Source organism: Ranitomeya imitator, chromosome 10 (genome assembly GCF_032444005.1).
Source record: "Ranitomeya imitator isolate aRanImi1 chromosome 10, aRanImi1.pri, whole genome shotgun sequence".
NCBI lineage: Eukaryota > Metazoa > Chordata > Amphibia > Anura > Dendrobatidae > Ranitomeya > Ranitomeya imitator.
The window spans coordinates 129,486,220-129,502,959 of NC_091291.1; the positions used below are offsets into that span (position 1 = coordinate 129,486,220).

Genomic DNA, 16,740 nt, shown 5'->3' on the forward strand with positions numbered 1-16,740 from the left:
ATTATTATGGTAATCAAGTAGCAGGGAAGGTGCACTGAGCGGTTTGGCCGCACCATGATGCACCGAGCGCGCCTGTGCTTGGTTTGAACAGTCATTCTATTACAAGTAGGCTCAGGCTTACGTAGACTATTGCAATTGCATTCTGTGGTTACTCCAAAATATATGTGGAACCAATGAAGATCCATATGTTGCCATGGCTACAGACTACAAAACAAAATTTTTTTTATTTTTTATTTTATTTTTTTATTATTATTGCCAATGAGCCCCATTGATTTTAACGGAGCTGAACTACAATACCAGCCACAACCTATGGACAGGTGTGGCACAATTTTGGGGAAAAAAAAGGCGCCATATTTTTCTTCATTTTAAAGCGGAGTCTCTTGGAAAGTTGAGCAATTTGCGGGACCCTGGTCGAGCGGCCACGCCGGTATGACGCCATATCTGCCCTGCTAATCAGGGATGCCGACGAGCAACCGTGGCAAATCTTTTTTGCTTAAATAATGAATTGCACCTCATTAACAAATCTAGCAGCATCCATAAAGGAACGGCTGAGAGATAACACTTCTCCTTAATGGAAACGGATTTGCCCACTGTGATATTTGCGTAACTGATACACCACCACACCTTACTGAAGGTCACGCGGCCCTTCGGACACGACACAGATAACTCCTGACTGTCAAAATCTGCATGTAAAAATGCAATTAATCTCCTGGTTATTGCCTTAAAAAAAAATAAGTTTTTTTTTTTTTTTCTTCCTTGGGAGAAGCGACGTGCATGTTAATACCGTCCTCTACCTGCGTGCATCCTTTTATCCCGGATAGACTACATGCAACATAATTAACTGGTGCTCGATAAGTCCCATGAAAGATAAGGATTTCTGGCAAAGCTGGGTGTTCTTGTGTGCGGAGAAGAAAGGCAGAAGCAGAATCAGGTAGAACAGGAGCGCTGCCATCTCAATCAAAGCCGGCTACAGATGCAAGCCCTGACACGGTTAATTAGCCTCCATCCTTCCAGAGTACCGGAGCCAACTGGATAATGCAGAATGATTGCTTCGCACTGTCAGAGCCCAGTGCATATTATTTAGAAAGCTCTGCAACTGCATTAAAAACAGAAGAAATCCAAATCCAACATGGCCAAATGTGTTCGCATTCATACGGAGAATAATCAGCGTAATCCCCGCGGCTGTTTGCAAGGTTATCCTTTGTGCTATAGATATGCATCCAGAATCTTGATCCAGTTGCATTCTTCTTCTTCTTCTTCTAGTGCGACATACCTAGAGCTGGAATCTCATTCATAGCAATCACAGGGCTCCCACCGCTGCAATGTAAAGACGCTCAGCATTTATGGGCGACTGCAAATAAATCCCGTTCCCGTTAGGAAATTTTACTCCAACTTTTTCCCAACATGTAGAAATGCGATTTGCTAATATATGGTCAAATTGGAATCTCTGTTGTGATTTATTGCTGTAGTTCATGATTTGGCCACAAGGGGCAGTATGTAATTCCAGTTGACTACATAGGTATTACACATAAGTGGAGTTTAAAAGGCGAATTCCTAAGATAAATTCACAAAATGACCTATTGTTTAGTGTTGAACACACAAATATATATATATATATTTGTTTTTTGGAGGGAGGCACTTTTTATTGCAGATCATTTGCTTCATTAAAAATAGATATTAGAAATCTTGCAATATTCACACTGGCCACTGGGGCATATTTAGACTCAAACTTCCCGTTTCAGGAAACAACACGTGCCACAATTAACAGGCTCTCACCCTGTTGTTTGCACTTAAAGGGGTTGTCTATTACTCGGGCAACCCTTTCTGACTCCCTATTTTACCCCCCGGTAAAATAATGGCACTCCAGCGTTGTCGGCACTTACCGTAGTCTCCCGGGGATGTCGGCGGCCAATCAGCGCTGGATTCACTCTCCTCTCCTATGGACATAATTGACATGGAAAGAAGTGAGAGGGCAGCGACAGCGCTCACATCCTCAGCAGGGGTGAGGGAAGTCAGTGCTGATCGGCTGCAGGGATCGCAGACATGGTGGGAGGACCAGTGCTGACACTGCACCGGCACTTAAGGGGATTATTAGTATTATGACTGGGGAAGGGGGATAGGGATTCGGATAAAGTTGGCCGAGTAGTGGACAACCCCTTTAAGTGTCTAATGTGTATACAAATGTCACTGAAGGGAGGAGGAGGAGGCGAGCTGTGCCATCACCTCTTTTGATTGGGGGGATCATGTAGTATCAGTAGTGCATAGAGGAATTACGGTATCTGTCATTGCAATCCTACCTCAGCTGGAAACTCTTCATGAAAAGAACAGGAAGTTTAAAAAAAGTCACTTTCTTATGACCTCCTCCTTTTAAAGGAACATATCACCAATTAACAAGATAGATCATAAAAACAAATGCCAGGGAGATGACCCCACCAATGACAGAAATGCCAGTCTCAAAGTCCCTTGTGTGAATGGAGCTTTAGCGAGCATGTGCAGTCCTTGTACTACTCACTGTCGCTTGCTTATTACCACTCTCTACAAAAGGAATTTGTGCTCCCAATTCTCAGGATCCGGACCTGGACCAACAGCGATCATACATTATTTATTCTTTATGGATTAACTCCTTGAAATGCAGCCTCTCCCAGCAATATGCTGACTTTCCTAGGGAAACCTATTCCCAGATAGCCATTTTCCTTGATGTGGCCACCATGTAATAAAAGAATGACTCACGTGATACCAATGTCATTCATTGTGGTGAGGGAAGGAGTGAAGCCGGGAGACTGGACTCAAACAGTGGATTGAACATTCATTATTGCTAGCAGGCATACATAGCAGGGCAGAGACCTGTCTGTCTGCCTTTACAGGTCTCCTATGCTTTGGATACATTCATGACATTTGGATACAAATTAGCAGCAAAAGCAGCTTGTAAGACCCCGGCCCGTAACGAACGCCATGGCCTTTATATACACGTCTGCCTCCCCCATAAACACTCGCGTTACCCAGAGCTGAACCCAGACTAAATTATAGTCAAAGACAACTCCAAGACGTTTACAAGTCGTCATAAAAGCAAGATAAACATGGAGTTAGGAGAATATAATAAACCAGTTCTGCAGCCCAGCACCATAAACACCAACTCTACATCCAGCCAAGCCTGGCGAGAACAAAACCTGCACCATCTATGGATTCCTCATCATCCTCACCCTTCCGTCACTCAGCACGGAGACGAGCGGACAAAGATTATCGAGGAAAAACTATATGTACATCCACTACGTTAGAAGCCAAGCCTGTCTGTCCTCAGGACCGTCTACATCTCATCACTAGACTCTTCTGTCTTCCCTGACATTCGACACTTTCAACACTTTCAACATTACACATCACCACGAAAACCAGTCTATGTTCAATGACTCTTTATAACCCGGGATCGATTATTCTGGCGTGGGGGGTGGGGGGCTTTCTTTTCACTAGAGTTCTGCCAGCACAATGGGTGCATGAGCTTTCCTTCCAGCATGCACTGCACCTCAATCGTCTAATGTTTTGCCTACTCTGAACCGAAAACTGCCTCTGCTATGTTTCTATGCAGACAGACAGGAGAACAGAAGCAAAAAGCCAACGAGCGGCCCGCGCTTCCTGGACGGAGCCAACGAGCGGCCCGCGCTTCCTGGACGGAGCCAACGAGCGGCCCGCGCTTCCTGGACGGAGCCAACGAGCGGCCCGCGCTTCCTGGACGGAGCCAACGAGCGGCCCGCGCTTCCTGGACGGAGCCAACGAGCGGCCCGCGCTTCCTGGACGGAGCCAACGAGCGGCCCGCGCTTCCTGGACGGAGCCAACGAGCGGCCCGCGCTTCCTGGACGGAGCCAACGAGCGGCCCGCGCTTCCTGGACGGAGCCAACGAGCGGCCCGCGCTTCCTGGACGGAGCCAACGAGCGGCCCGCGCTTCCTGGACGGAGCCAACGAGCGGCCCGCGCTTCCTGGACGGAGCCAACGAGCGGCACGCGCTTCCTATATGGACTCAACGAGCGGCCCGCGCTTCCTGTACAAAACCAAAGACCCGTCCGTGCTTCCTGTACAAAACCAAAGACCCGTCAAGCTTCCTGTACGGACCCAAAGACCTGCACGCACTTCCTGTACAAAACAGAAGATCCTCCCCAACTTCCTGTACAAATTCAAACTCCCGCCCGCGCTTCCAGTACAAAATCAAAAAGACACCCGTTTCCTGTGGAAAATCAAAGACCCACCCACATTTCCTGTACAAAACCAAAGACCATCCATAACTTCTTGTACAAATTCAAACATCTGCCCGCGCTTCCTGTACGGACCCAAAGACCCTCCTGCACTTCCTGTACGAAACCAAAGACCCTCCTGCACTTCCTGTACGAAACCAAAGACCCTCCCCAACTTCCTGTACGAAATCAAAGACCCTCCCCAACTTCCTGTAATCCATTGGAGACTATCAGCTGCCACAGAGACCCTCAGATATGCAGACATTGACAAAAAGAAAACTTTGGTGAAATTTTCAAGGGTAAGGTAAGATAATTATGATCTAACAAGTGAAATCAAGTTGACAAAGTAGAGTGACCAGAAAATTAACAAAAAATAAATATATATGCATTACACACACACACACACACACACACACAAACACACACACACAGTACTTCCATTCCCATAGCTTGTCTCATATCTGTTCCTACTGTTCAATATAAATGTGTATGAATAGAAGTTGATAGTTCAGTGAGGATTGGGAACTAAAAAACCAAAGCATGATGACATGTAAAAAATACATTGGCAAGTGAATAAGCAAACCTATTACCTTCAGATAATGATGACGTGAGGAATGAGGAAAGCGACGCTCTAAACTATAAACATGGCAGTCAGATACAGGACGTCGATACTGAAAATCAATAACTGGAAGAGCAGGGTCTAGTTCGAACCAGTTAAAAAGGCAGAGACACTTCAACGCTTATTATTAATCGGCATCCTCTGCATAAAAATAAGAAAATGAGCCGTGCTTGCCTTGTGCCTCAGGATTGGCAGTACTACAGGATGTGACCGCTGCAGACAATCACTGGATAGTCATATTTCTGTCTCCGGTCATTACAAGACATAGAAACAGTTATCAAGGCTTCTGTTCGGATTTGGTAGGACAATAATCACTATGTAAGGATACTTCACTAACACTATTTTGATCAAAAAAAGCATAAAAGCCATCCCACCGCGACAAGGTGTACCCAATCAGGATGGTCTTTTCTCTAGAACTAAAACCTTATATATCAGACAACCTCAGTATAGATGGGGCAGAGCAGGACCGGGCCCCCGACAGTTCAGACACCTGCCCATTGGAACCTATGTAGACAAAAAGCCAGCTCAAAGAGTAGCCGCACCCCTGTTTCTACAAAGTGCAAGAAACTACAGAAAAACCAAAGAAATGAGCCGGAGCATAAGGTGGTATAAGTGCAATGTGTAGGAGCACGGTCCTGCTCTGCCCTTACCTATACTGGGGTCGGCTGACACAAGGGGAGGATTAAAAACCAGAGACAGGACCATAACAATATGAGAACAGGGTATTTGCTCATTTGGTTTTTATCTTGGGTTTTGTCTTTTAAATGGCCACAGTGTGAACGTGCTCCTACACATTGCATTTATACCAACGTATGTTCCGGCTCATTTCATTGGTTTTACTAAATTTTTTTGTTCGTTCTCACTGAGTTGTATTGTGTCCGTCAGAGCGGTATTTAGCTAATCTCACAGATCAAACAATGGAACCATTAATTTTCCATTACAACGTTTTCCAACCTGCTCTTTAAAGTCTCTATTGATTAACAGAGATTGAATTTAAGGAGGAGGTGTCCTTACAAAAGACATCACAGAAGATTTATTTCAGTATGGCAAACCGGACTCTGCTCGGCCGAGAGCGTCTATGCCCTCTATGACCTCTGACTGCAGCGCGTTATGGCTTCGTTCAGACATCACGTACGAGAAAAATGTATCTTCATCAGACTTTGCTCAGAGTTTAGTCTGAGAGTCATCAGTTTTTCTCATACATGGAGAAAAAAATAAAAAGTTCTACCATCTTCTACGTGACGGTCTATGAAAATCGTCGTCCAAGTGCGGTCCGATTTTTTTTTTCTTCAAGAACCCATAGACTTGTGTGGGTCGACTGGAAATCAGCCATGATTGGCACATGGCACTTCATAAAGCTGTGCTGCACCATGCTAAACAAGGGGTGGCCGGGGCGCTGATGGGCAGGGAAGACAGTTAAGGGGCTGTGACGCTGAGTCCGCACTGTGGCCCCCCATCGTTTTCAGGACTGTTGGGGTGTTCCGCCTCTCTGCAGCAAACCATGCGTCTTTCTACCCATGGCATTGACTGTACTGCCCCCGGGACACAGCATTGCACATGCACGGGTTTCCACGCTGGCGCATGCGCAGTTGTCTGTGCCCCCGATTGTCAGGACCGTCTTATGCACACAAAAAAAGGGATGGGGCATGTTATAATATCAATGGCCAATTTTCTGTTCTCAGGGGCTGACAGGCCACCGGCGGAGGCACAACAGTGGCTTACCCGACTCTCCCCGCACATGCACACACGCCCAAGGAACCGAGGTCTCGTCCGTCCGGGTCTCCCTAGCTTCCCAATAGTATTGGCAGTGCAAACTCAGGAAGATCATCGGCTCTGATTAATATTGGTAACAACCTGACAAAATGGCCGGGTTGCACCAGACACGAAGGTGGCTTTGTTTAATGTGATCAGTGCGGAGAATCTTACGACTTGGCCGGTTTTATCCTTCACGGAGGAGTCGGCAGTAATCTGAAGGCAGCAGATAGGCTTCATCTGAATTCACATATTGAAATCCATCAGCGTTGATTTAAAGCATAGCTGTCAACTGATTGCCTGCAGGCCCAAGCCGGCCCCCGTGTGGATTTAATCCTACCCCCCGACATACTCAATGAGTCAAACCGAGCAAGAGAGGAAAATCAATGGGAAAGACGTACAATACAAAGATGGGAAAACCTGGAGGTGTAAACAGCAAAGGACAAAGAAAACTAACATGCATCTTGTTTCTTATGAAACTACCACACAAGATGCTACATGTAGCAAGCGGAGGGGTGAGATCCCAACGGCGGCATCGTAAGACGCCCCTGACAAGTCTGTCTAGTATGTTCTACAGAATATAATTCTGGAGCATCTGTTGCTACAAATCTGCATGGTGCCGCTCCTCTGTTATTCCTCCTAGAAATAAATGAACTGACAACTGGGTGGTAACGTTGTCAAAGAGGCGTGTCCTTACACAGCAATTCTGGTTGCCGATTGGACAGCGTTGGAATGAGAAGGGACACACCCCCTACAGCTGTCAATTTAGTCATAAACTTCCAGGAAGAATAAAGGAACAACACGATTTAAGAAAATGTTATTTTTTTATGGGGGAACCAGGTATTTTCTAAATCAAAGAGGTGAGGTCCTATACAAATGAAGTTACATCCCGATGCTCTGCCCTTATTCACACTGGGGTCGGCTGACGCTGTACAATAAGGTTTTATTACTAGACCGACTAGGACCATCCCGATGGGTACAGCTCGTTGCGGAGGGATAGTTGTTATGCTTTTTTTTTTTTTTTTTTTTTTTTGTAATTTAACTAATAAACTAATTTAACTAATAAAAACTAAGTACCCAAGGCTATTTACATGCACTGTTTGTGCATGTGCACACGTTGCGGATTTGGCTGAGGATCCGCAGCAGTTTTCCATGCGGTGTTCAGTACCATGTAAACCTATAGAAAACCAAATCTGCAGTGCCCATGCTGCGGAAAATTCCACGCAGAAACGCTGCGGTTTATTTTCCGCAGCATGTCAATTCTTTGTGCGGAATCTGCAGCGTTTTACACCTGTTCCATAATCTGAATCCGCAGGTGAATTCCACAGGGAATCTGCTGGGTGTTTTACCTGCAGAATCCAGGCGGAAAAATCCGCAATGGAATCCGCAACGTGTGAACATACCCTTACTGTTGGGCATATACGCGATTTGTTTTTTTTTCTTGGGTTTTAAGGTTATTCTTTTCCCAAAAACACAGCAAAAATATTATAGTTTTAGAGCGATTGAAGCAACAAATAAAAACATGCAACTATAACCCAATATTGTTTGTGATCCAAGTCCCACAATCTCTTTTTAAACAAGGATTTAATTCAAGTCCGTTGTTGTAAAGATGTGCCAAATTCACTTGTAGGCGCACATCGCCTTATGTCAGCCATGCAGCAAAAATCTACTCCAGCCATGAACCCTTTTGCTATCGTTTAAATAAAATTTCCCATAGACTATCATTAGATGCGGTAAAACTGCATCGTCTTTATAGTCACATGCATATTAAGTGCGGAAACACCACTTACTACACACGTGAACTAATATAAATAATGTCTTACCTTGTTTCAGCCGGAAGTTGGCGTCCACTGCAGTTCTCGCGATGAGATCAGCTGACTGAGAACTGCCGTGCACCTGACCGCTGGGGTTATCTCCAGTCACTAGCAAAGTTCTCACGGTCAGCTGATCATGAGAACTGCATTGCACTACAAGCTCTGCTGCGTCTGGATGTCAGGCTGGACGGTGACATATTGCCACTGTTCAGCCAAATGCATCCAAATGTAGCAGAGCTGGACTCGTTGTGGGACATTCGGTAATTGGACTACGTCGGACAGGGAGTATTTGTGTTGGTTTATTTTTTTTATTTTTTTTTTTTTGCAGGAGATGGAGGGCGTCAGGGATTAGGCGATGCAATAAGTATGGTTAATTAAAATTTTTAAAGGATTTTATTCTGGCCTTGTCTTTATTTACCATACAACTATAGGATTAGTAATGGATGGGTGTCTTATAAACGCCTCTCCATTACTAATCCGTGAGCTTGACACCAGACAATACAAAGGTGATGTCAACCCCACTTGCCACCATTACAGGGCAAGTGGGAAGAGCCGGGTAAAGTACCACAATTGGCGCATCTTTGGATGCACCAACTGTGGGGCGGCTGCGGGCTGCTATTTTTAGGCTGGTGAGGGCCAAAATCCATGGAACTCACCAGCCTGAGAATACAAGGCCGCAACGGTCTGCTTTTTCCTTGGCTGGTTAACAAAAATAGGGGGACCCCCACGCCATCTTTTTTGGAGGGGATCCCACTATTTTTGCTAGCCATTCAAGGTAAACAGACCGCTGCGGCCACATATTATCAGGCTGGTAAGGTTCAGGGATACTGGATCCTTACCAGCCATACCAGCTCCAGTAGTCTGCTTTACTGTGGCTGGTTAACAAATATACGGGGACCCCACGCTATTTTTTTTTTTAAATTAGTATTTATATATTAAAGAGGGGGCCTCTGTGCTTTTCTCCACTTCCTGTGTTGTGTATGTCCGGATGTGTCAAAAGATTCACCATTATTTAAATTCGCACACACATGCGAAGCTGCGTTCCCGCACATGTGACTAGGAAGATAATGCTGTTTTACCGCATCTAATTAAGGTATATGCTTCTACAGTCAGTAAACGCTGCCGGTTTGACGCTGCGGATGTACGCAGCCTCCAACCCGTAGCGTTTACTGACCGTGGGAACATACCCTGCAAACAGGAAATCACTTTTTTTCTTTTTCCTCTTTTTCCTTCCCAGAAGCCAATTTTCAATTACCGTAGCTTATTTCAAGTGACAAAAAAAAAAAACACCTGCAATGAAAATACATCTCAAAAACGCATGTAAAAAAACGAATCAAAAACGCAGGTGACCTGAGAGTGACCTCAGATTCAGATTTCACCTGTGTCAAATCCTGAGCAAATACTGAGGCATTCCTGACCATGGAAACATACCCTAACAAGAACAGGTTTTGTATGAAAATTAAAAAAGAAAAACGCTGTGTGTGAACCCATCCTTAAACATGACTAAAGTGTAGTGTTCTGAGGGTTTGCTACAATGTATCAATCTAGATTCCGTGGTGATTCTCCCACAACTGTATCCGAACTGGAGAAATGAGGTCTATGTGAGGCCAAGAACAGGAATCTGATCCAGCAGTCAGAACAATACAATGAGACCGCTTCCAAAATCCTCCAAAATCCAACGTTATTCTATGTTCACATGTTGCATTTTTCCTGCTTTTTAATGCAAATGTTAAGCAGTGTTTTAACAGTACCAGCAAAAGCTATGAGATTTCAGAAATTTCCTGCACACACATTGTGGCAGGGATCCAGTAGGAAAGTATATCTTGCTTTTTTATTTATTTTTTTTAAATATGTAGTGGACCACCTCTTTAATAAGTTACCAGCATCACATAGGAAGTGGACATAACTAGGACACAAAATGATGCAGAAAATATAGGTAAGGTTTGCAGAACGTTGGAAACAGGCGTAACGGCTCAACAGTATACGTAAAAATAAAATGCACCAGGAAATGTAAAAATGCCATCTATACACATGGGCACACAGAAAATGACCGTCATCCACAGGTCTCACCCCCCTATCATCACCCTACATATAGAAAACAGGAAATCCATGGCCTGCAAGTGACCTCTTCTCCGCCCATCTATAAAAGAGCCGGGCTGGTACACGTTCTCGCAGGCCTGCGTCACAATCACGGCTGACATTTTCACATTTGCTTTTAATACATGCTGTCATCGTTTTGAATAAAAACACTTGTAATTACCCGCGGAGCCTCCGAGTCAGTGCTATTGTTCTACACATAAGGTGGTAGGAGAAATATTGGGCTGACGGCATGTACGTAACACAGAGCGGCTCGTACAGTGCGGAAGGTGCAGAACCTGTCCAAACGGCGACAGATTCTGTGGACGACCACGCCGACAGAGGGCGCGCGGGACCACGCCGACAGAGGGCGCGCCGGACCACGACGACAGAGGGCGCTCGGGACCACGACGACAGAGGGCGCTCGGGACCACGCCGACAGAGGGCGCGCCGGACCACGACGACAGAGGGCGCGCCGGACCACGACGACAGAGGGCGCGCCGGACCACGACGACAGAGGGCGCGCGGGACCACGCCGACAGAGGGCGCGCTGGACCACGCCGACAGAGGGCGCGCGGGACCACGCCGACAGAGGGCGCGCGGGACCACGCCGACAGAGGGCGCAGGACCACGCCGAGAGAGCGCGCAGGACCACCCCACAGATTCCAGCATAGTTTTATTGTCAAGCCCGCATTCCATGATGCAACCGGGGGTAGGGGGGAAACATTTTAAGTCCCCGAAGTCCGTAAGGTGCTGATGTTAATGTCTGCAGATTTTTATTTTTTTTTTATGCAGCATGTAAATCAGTGGGCACTGAATACCCACCATACAGACATTACACGTGAACTGGACCTATGTCCTGACGTGTTGGAAATTATAAATTTGAAGTCAGGATAAAATGCATCTGTTGTCAAATTTTTCAGGTTCTTACAGCATTTTTCACACATTATAATGAAGGTGGGGGAAAAAACAAAAGTAATCGCATAAAAAAAATACACTGAAGAAAAAAAACAAACAGGTTTTTTTTTTCCTGCAGCAAAAACACACCACGTGTGAACATACCCTTAAGGCTGTGTGCACACGTTGTGGATTTAGCTACGGATCCACAGTGGATTGACGGCTGCGAATTCGCAGCAGTTTTCCATGCGTTTACAGTAGCATGTTAACCTATGGAAAACAAAACCCACAGTGCACATGCTGCGGAAAAAAGCGCCGGAAACGTAGCGTTGTTTATTAAGCAGCATGTCAATTCTTTGTGCGGATTCCGCAGCGGTTTACCCCTGCTCCATAATAGGAATCCGCAGGTGGAATCCGCACAAAATCTGCCAAAAAAAAAATCGCGGTAAATCCACGGTAATTCCGCAGGAAATGCGCAGTGCGGTCTCCCTGCGGATTTACCAAAATCAGTCTGGAAAAATCTGCAGAGTAATCCGCAGCGTGTGCACACACCCTGACGCATGCAGACTTCCCAATCTTCATCGTTCTCTGCATGTGGGTTACCCGTGGCGCATTAACAGCACAAATTGCTGCAAAGTTATCCAGCGTTTGTCAACTTTACAGTCAAGGAATTTTGTGACACACAACATATACACTGGAGAGTTTAAAGGGGGCTGCCCCAACCATGGAAGCTATCCGTATCCAGAGATGGGCACAGAGAGTAGATCACCCCTGTGCAACGGGCCCCCAGTAAGATTATCAAATTACTCCTCCAAAAATCTACCAGTTATTATGAACCAAAGACATTTATTAGCTCATGCCCTTACTTGTAATGTAATTGATAGGGGGACGTTGCTATTAAGTGGACAGTGGGACCCCTAAAATATTGGGTCCCAGTATAGCTGCACGAATAGTACGCCTGTCCATGCCGATATGACCCCCACAGATTCCAAAAACAACACTGTGAATGGAGCGAAGGTCAATAATGAGTATCCCCCCTCATTTATTATCTATGGGACAGCTAAAAAGAGTCTTGTAAGTCTCTATAATCTAGGGCACCACTTACAAACTTTGCACTAATCCCATTAAGACCAGGATGGAGCAACAAGATGCCCACTGCCACATTGTAACTAACGAGTCCTGACGAGTTTCCACCATTATTAGTTACGATTTTAGCAGCGCCATATAGTGGCTGTGCAACATCAGGTTGCAAGACTCCGTGCAGACTAAACTTTACAACCAAAAGGCACAAAAAAGAAAAAAACGGAACCACAGATAAAGGCCCAGTTAAAACATGTCCAACATTCGCGGTCCAAGTATGGTCACAACATCAACAACCTTACAGGTAAACATGAGGATGTCTACTTTGGGTTAAGAGACCCGCGGCCGATCTGCACATGGGGGGCCATACTGGGACGTGTGAAACCAACCTTGTCAAAAAGCAAAAGCCCAAATCACAGGCCCCTTACATAAGTTTTAAGAAAGGACTCCTGAGGATTGTCCTCTCCTAAATAGAATATTGTTTACAAAATTGCAAAAGAGGAAAAAGTAACAAAAAATTTTAAAAACATTCTATAAAACTTTTCTTTAGCTTTTAAATATATCACCGGGAAAATTGGAGTTACGGTAACTTATTTTTACAAAAACTTACAAGTCAGACAGCGCCGGTGCGAGGACACGATCCTGAGCACATTTATATATAACAGTATTTTCACTGATGCGACACAATGTCAATATTAATATTCTAAGAAAATATTTACATCTCGTGCGACGAGACACGACAGCAGCGCAAACACAAGGACGGGCGGCTCGGCTCATTTACATTGCTGTTTGTCCAGGAGCGAGGAGTGGTGCGAGTAATGAATCCTGAGAAACAAGCTTGGGCCGGGCACTATCTGGGCTCTGTTAGGGGCACATTCACACACCATCCGTTGGCGGTTTTTAAAACTGACAGCACATTTACGATGAACGGCTTTGTTTGTCCAATCTGCGTGCAGGACGCGATTCGCTTTCATTGAAATTGTGGATTGACTTACTTAATAAAACTTTCAAATAAAAATTATTAAAAAAAAAACAAAAACCATTAACTAACAGCACGTTGACCACAGAGTTTAAGACACTGTTCACATGCAGCTTTTTTTCCTGCAGAAAAGGTGTGTTTTACAGTTCCAGCATATGCTATGAGATGTGAGAAATAATAATAAATCTTATGCACGCACTTGTTTCCCTGCCCCCCCCCCGACTGAATTTGAGAATAATAATAATAATAATAATAATCTTTATTTTTATATAGCGCTAACATATTCCGCAGCGCTTTACAGTTTTGCACACATTATCATCGTTGTCCCCGATGGGGCTCACAATCTAAATTCCCTATCAGTATGTCTTTGGAAAGTGGGAGGAAACCGGAGAACCCGGAGGAAACCCACGCAAACACGGAGAGAACATACAAACTCTTTGCAGATGTTGTCCAGGGTGGGATTAGAGCCCAGGACTCCAGCGCTGCAAGGCTGCTGTGCTAACCACTGCGCCACCGTGCTCTCACTATTCGACCAGAGAGATCCGCGGATTACCTGCAGAGACGGACATGCGGAGCATCTTTCCAGACTGCAGCATGTCAATCCACAAGAGTCTCCACAAGAGAAATGTCACCCGTACAACGTATTGGACGAGGTGAATCCGCACGGTCCAGTGATCACATGTGGAAACGCCAGCGATTGTGAAGATGCGTAGCGTCGTTCCAGATTGTGGGCACCCAGCCTGACTCCTTCAGTTTTTAAAAATGGATAAGAAAGAAATAAGAACAATTATACAATTTTTTTTTTTTTATTACTACAAATTGTCCATTCTTTTTCCCACAAGTTATAAAAGTGGTGATTTGAAAGTTAAAAGCAAGTCCCACCGCAACAATAACTGAGCAGAGCTGCCATCACATAGGACTAAGGGTATGTGTAAACACGTTGCGGATTTCCTGTGGATCCGCAGCGGTTTTTGCGGTGCAGAAACGCTGCAGATCCGCAAGTGATTTACAGTACAATGTAAATCAATGAGAAAAAAAAAATGCTGTGCTGATGGTGCAGAAACGCTGCGGAATAAAAGAAGTAGCATGTCATTTCTTTTGTGCGGGTCTGCAGCGTTTTTGAAACCATTCCATTATAGAGATCCGCACCGGCGTTTTCTGCCAAGAGATGCAGAATCCGCACAAAAAAATTCCTGAGGCTAATCCGCAACGTGTGCACATAGCCTAAAGCTTGTCTCATATCATCATCAAGTGCCAAAGTTACATGAAAAACAAAAACTTACGTTGAAAAATTGCCCATAGCAATCAGTGTTTTACCTATACGGCCACATGAAATCATAATACTCAAGAATCCACGAAAAGTATCACTTCTCCGCTTGATTATCGAGGGCCGCCACTGGAATCTCATGAAAGCTGCAAAGTCGCCAACTGCTCCGGCCGCAACCAACGTACGACGAATCTCAATGGGAACAAGATCCTGTGCCACCGAGCAAAGGTGAAACCCCACAGCCAACAACAACTCTCCTTATTCCCCCAAAAAAGACATGTACGAAACACAGAACCAGGAGGAGCAATGGAGGCCTCGGACTATCACCGCTACCCAGGAGTCAATAGTCGTACTGACGTTCAGGACTCCTAGAGAAACATACGACGTAAACCAAACCCGACAGGGTAACATTTCTATTTATTCTTTATTTTCTAGGCGGATCATCTCACACCGCTGAGCGCAAGGGGATAAATCTGTACCTGGGGCAACATCCACAAGCCCCTGAACAGGCAGGATAACACCCAGGGGGGGCAGGAAGTCAGCCTAAGCCGCTGTATACTTGCCTCCTATGGCAGCGGTATCTCATCACGTGACTGTTGCAGCTCGCGACTGGCTGCAGTGGTCCCGTGATGTCATCATCTGAAGCCTGCCATGCAGAGGGTCAGCGAAGGGCCAGGCTAGCATTCCCACACAGGGCATAAGTGTGTTTTTTTTTTTTTTATTATTATTATTATTATTATTATTATTATTATATATGAACTTTTGAGTGCTTTTTTTGTAAACTTGCAGATTTGGCTGCAAAATTATTAGATTTTGCTAATTTTGACTCCCAAGGTTGGAAATTTACAAACAATCCACGAACCCAAAAATTGCACCGATCACATGTGTGCACACATCTTTATACATAAAGTTGTTTGTAGGCTGCAGGGTAGGAGGACAATGGGGAATAATGAGCATTAAACACATCCACAGAAAGCAGCCTCCCCCAGCCAGACAGGAGCTGCTGTTGTAATACCAGCTCCGGCCACTAGGTGTCAGCACCGCAGGGTCAACCCTTCACATTCACTCCCTCACCGGAAGGGGGCGCCAGACACTTACCTTCCCAGATGCTCTACACCATCAATAAAGGTTTGTGTGGACCCCGCAGAGAAGAAGGGAGGAGGCGCAGAGGAGCGGCCTGGCTCGGCTCTGCCAGGGCAGTGTGCGGTACCGCGGGCTTGTGTCGGAAGAGGCTCCCCCTGGAGTTTAGTATCCTGCGGCCTACAGCGGTATCACAGTGGACATAGCCACCAGGGTAGTGATGGATGGAGAGGGCCGGCTTCTCCCGGTGCCTGGGACTGACTCTGTGTGTGACTCTCCACCAACTGACTCCTCCTCTCGCAGCAACCGCCTCTAACCCCGCCTACTTTGAGCAAAGCGCCGCCTCATTGGTTAATGCGCGTGTTAAACCACGCCCATCACTAGCGTCGAAGGCGACGTTGTCCAATAACAAAGCCTAATAAAGTGATTGAAAAAAAAAAAAAAAAAGCAAAGCAAGGGCGACGAGAGAGCGACATCCGGGGCCTTTTTGTAACGTCACCGCGCTATGCCTGCCGGGAGTTGTAGTTCTATTGTGGGGGGTTTTTTTCCCTCACATGGAAAGAGTTTGTTTTTTCGTTTTTTTTTTTATTATTCCCACATTGTGGTGTGAATGACAACAGTTTTCATTTTACCTCAGGCTTAGAACCACTGAATTAATGACGTTGGGATTTGAGAAATGGGATTGAAGTAGTTTTTGTGGTGATATCTGTAATAATAATTAATAAAAAAAGACCCCTGACAACGCACAGCTCACTTATTTACTGCCCATAGTTAGTAGCCATACGCTTATGTGAGCAGCGCACGACCGGGGACGGGTTTCCATTCACCGACAGCCAGCAGAGAACTTCACTGCGGATTTTCGCACCATTGTAATAGCCGGGATGAAAAAAAAAACGTAACCGTGTCTGTAAGTCGGTGTCTGCGCCGTTATACGAAGCGCTCAGACGTCGTCTTCA

At 45.5% G+C, this 16,740-nt stretch overlaps 1 protein-coding gene across 2 annotated transcripts in view; it reads right to left on the reverse strand.

Moving 5' to 3' along the window:
• Positions 1 to 16,070, reverse strand: part of RERE (arginine-glutamic acid dipeptide repeats) — a 342,283-nt gene extending 326,213 nt beyond the window's left edge. For both annotated transcript variants that reach the window (XM_069741281.1, XM_069741280.1), the window contains exon 1: positions 15,803 to 16,070. The gene's annotated coding sequence lies outside the window, so the exon portion shown is untranslated. The remainder of the gene's footprint in view (positions 1 to 15,802) is intronic.
• Between the last annotated feature and the right edge of the window lie 670 nt (positions 16,071 to 16,740).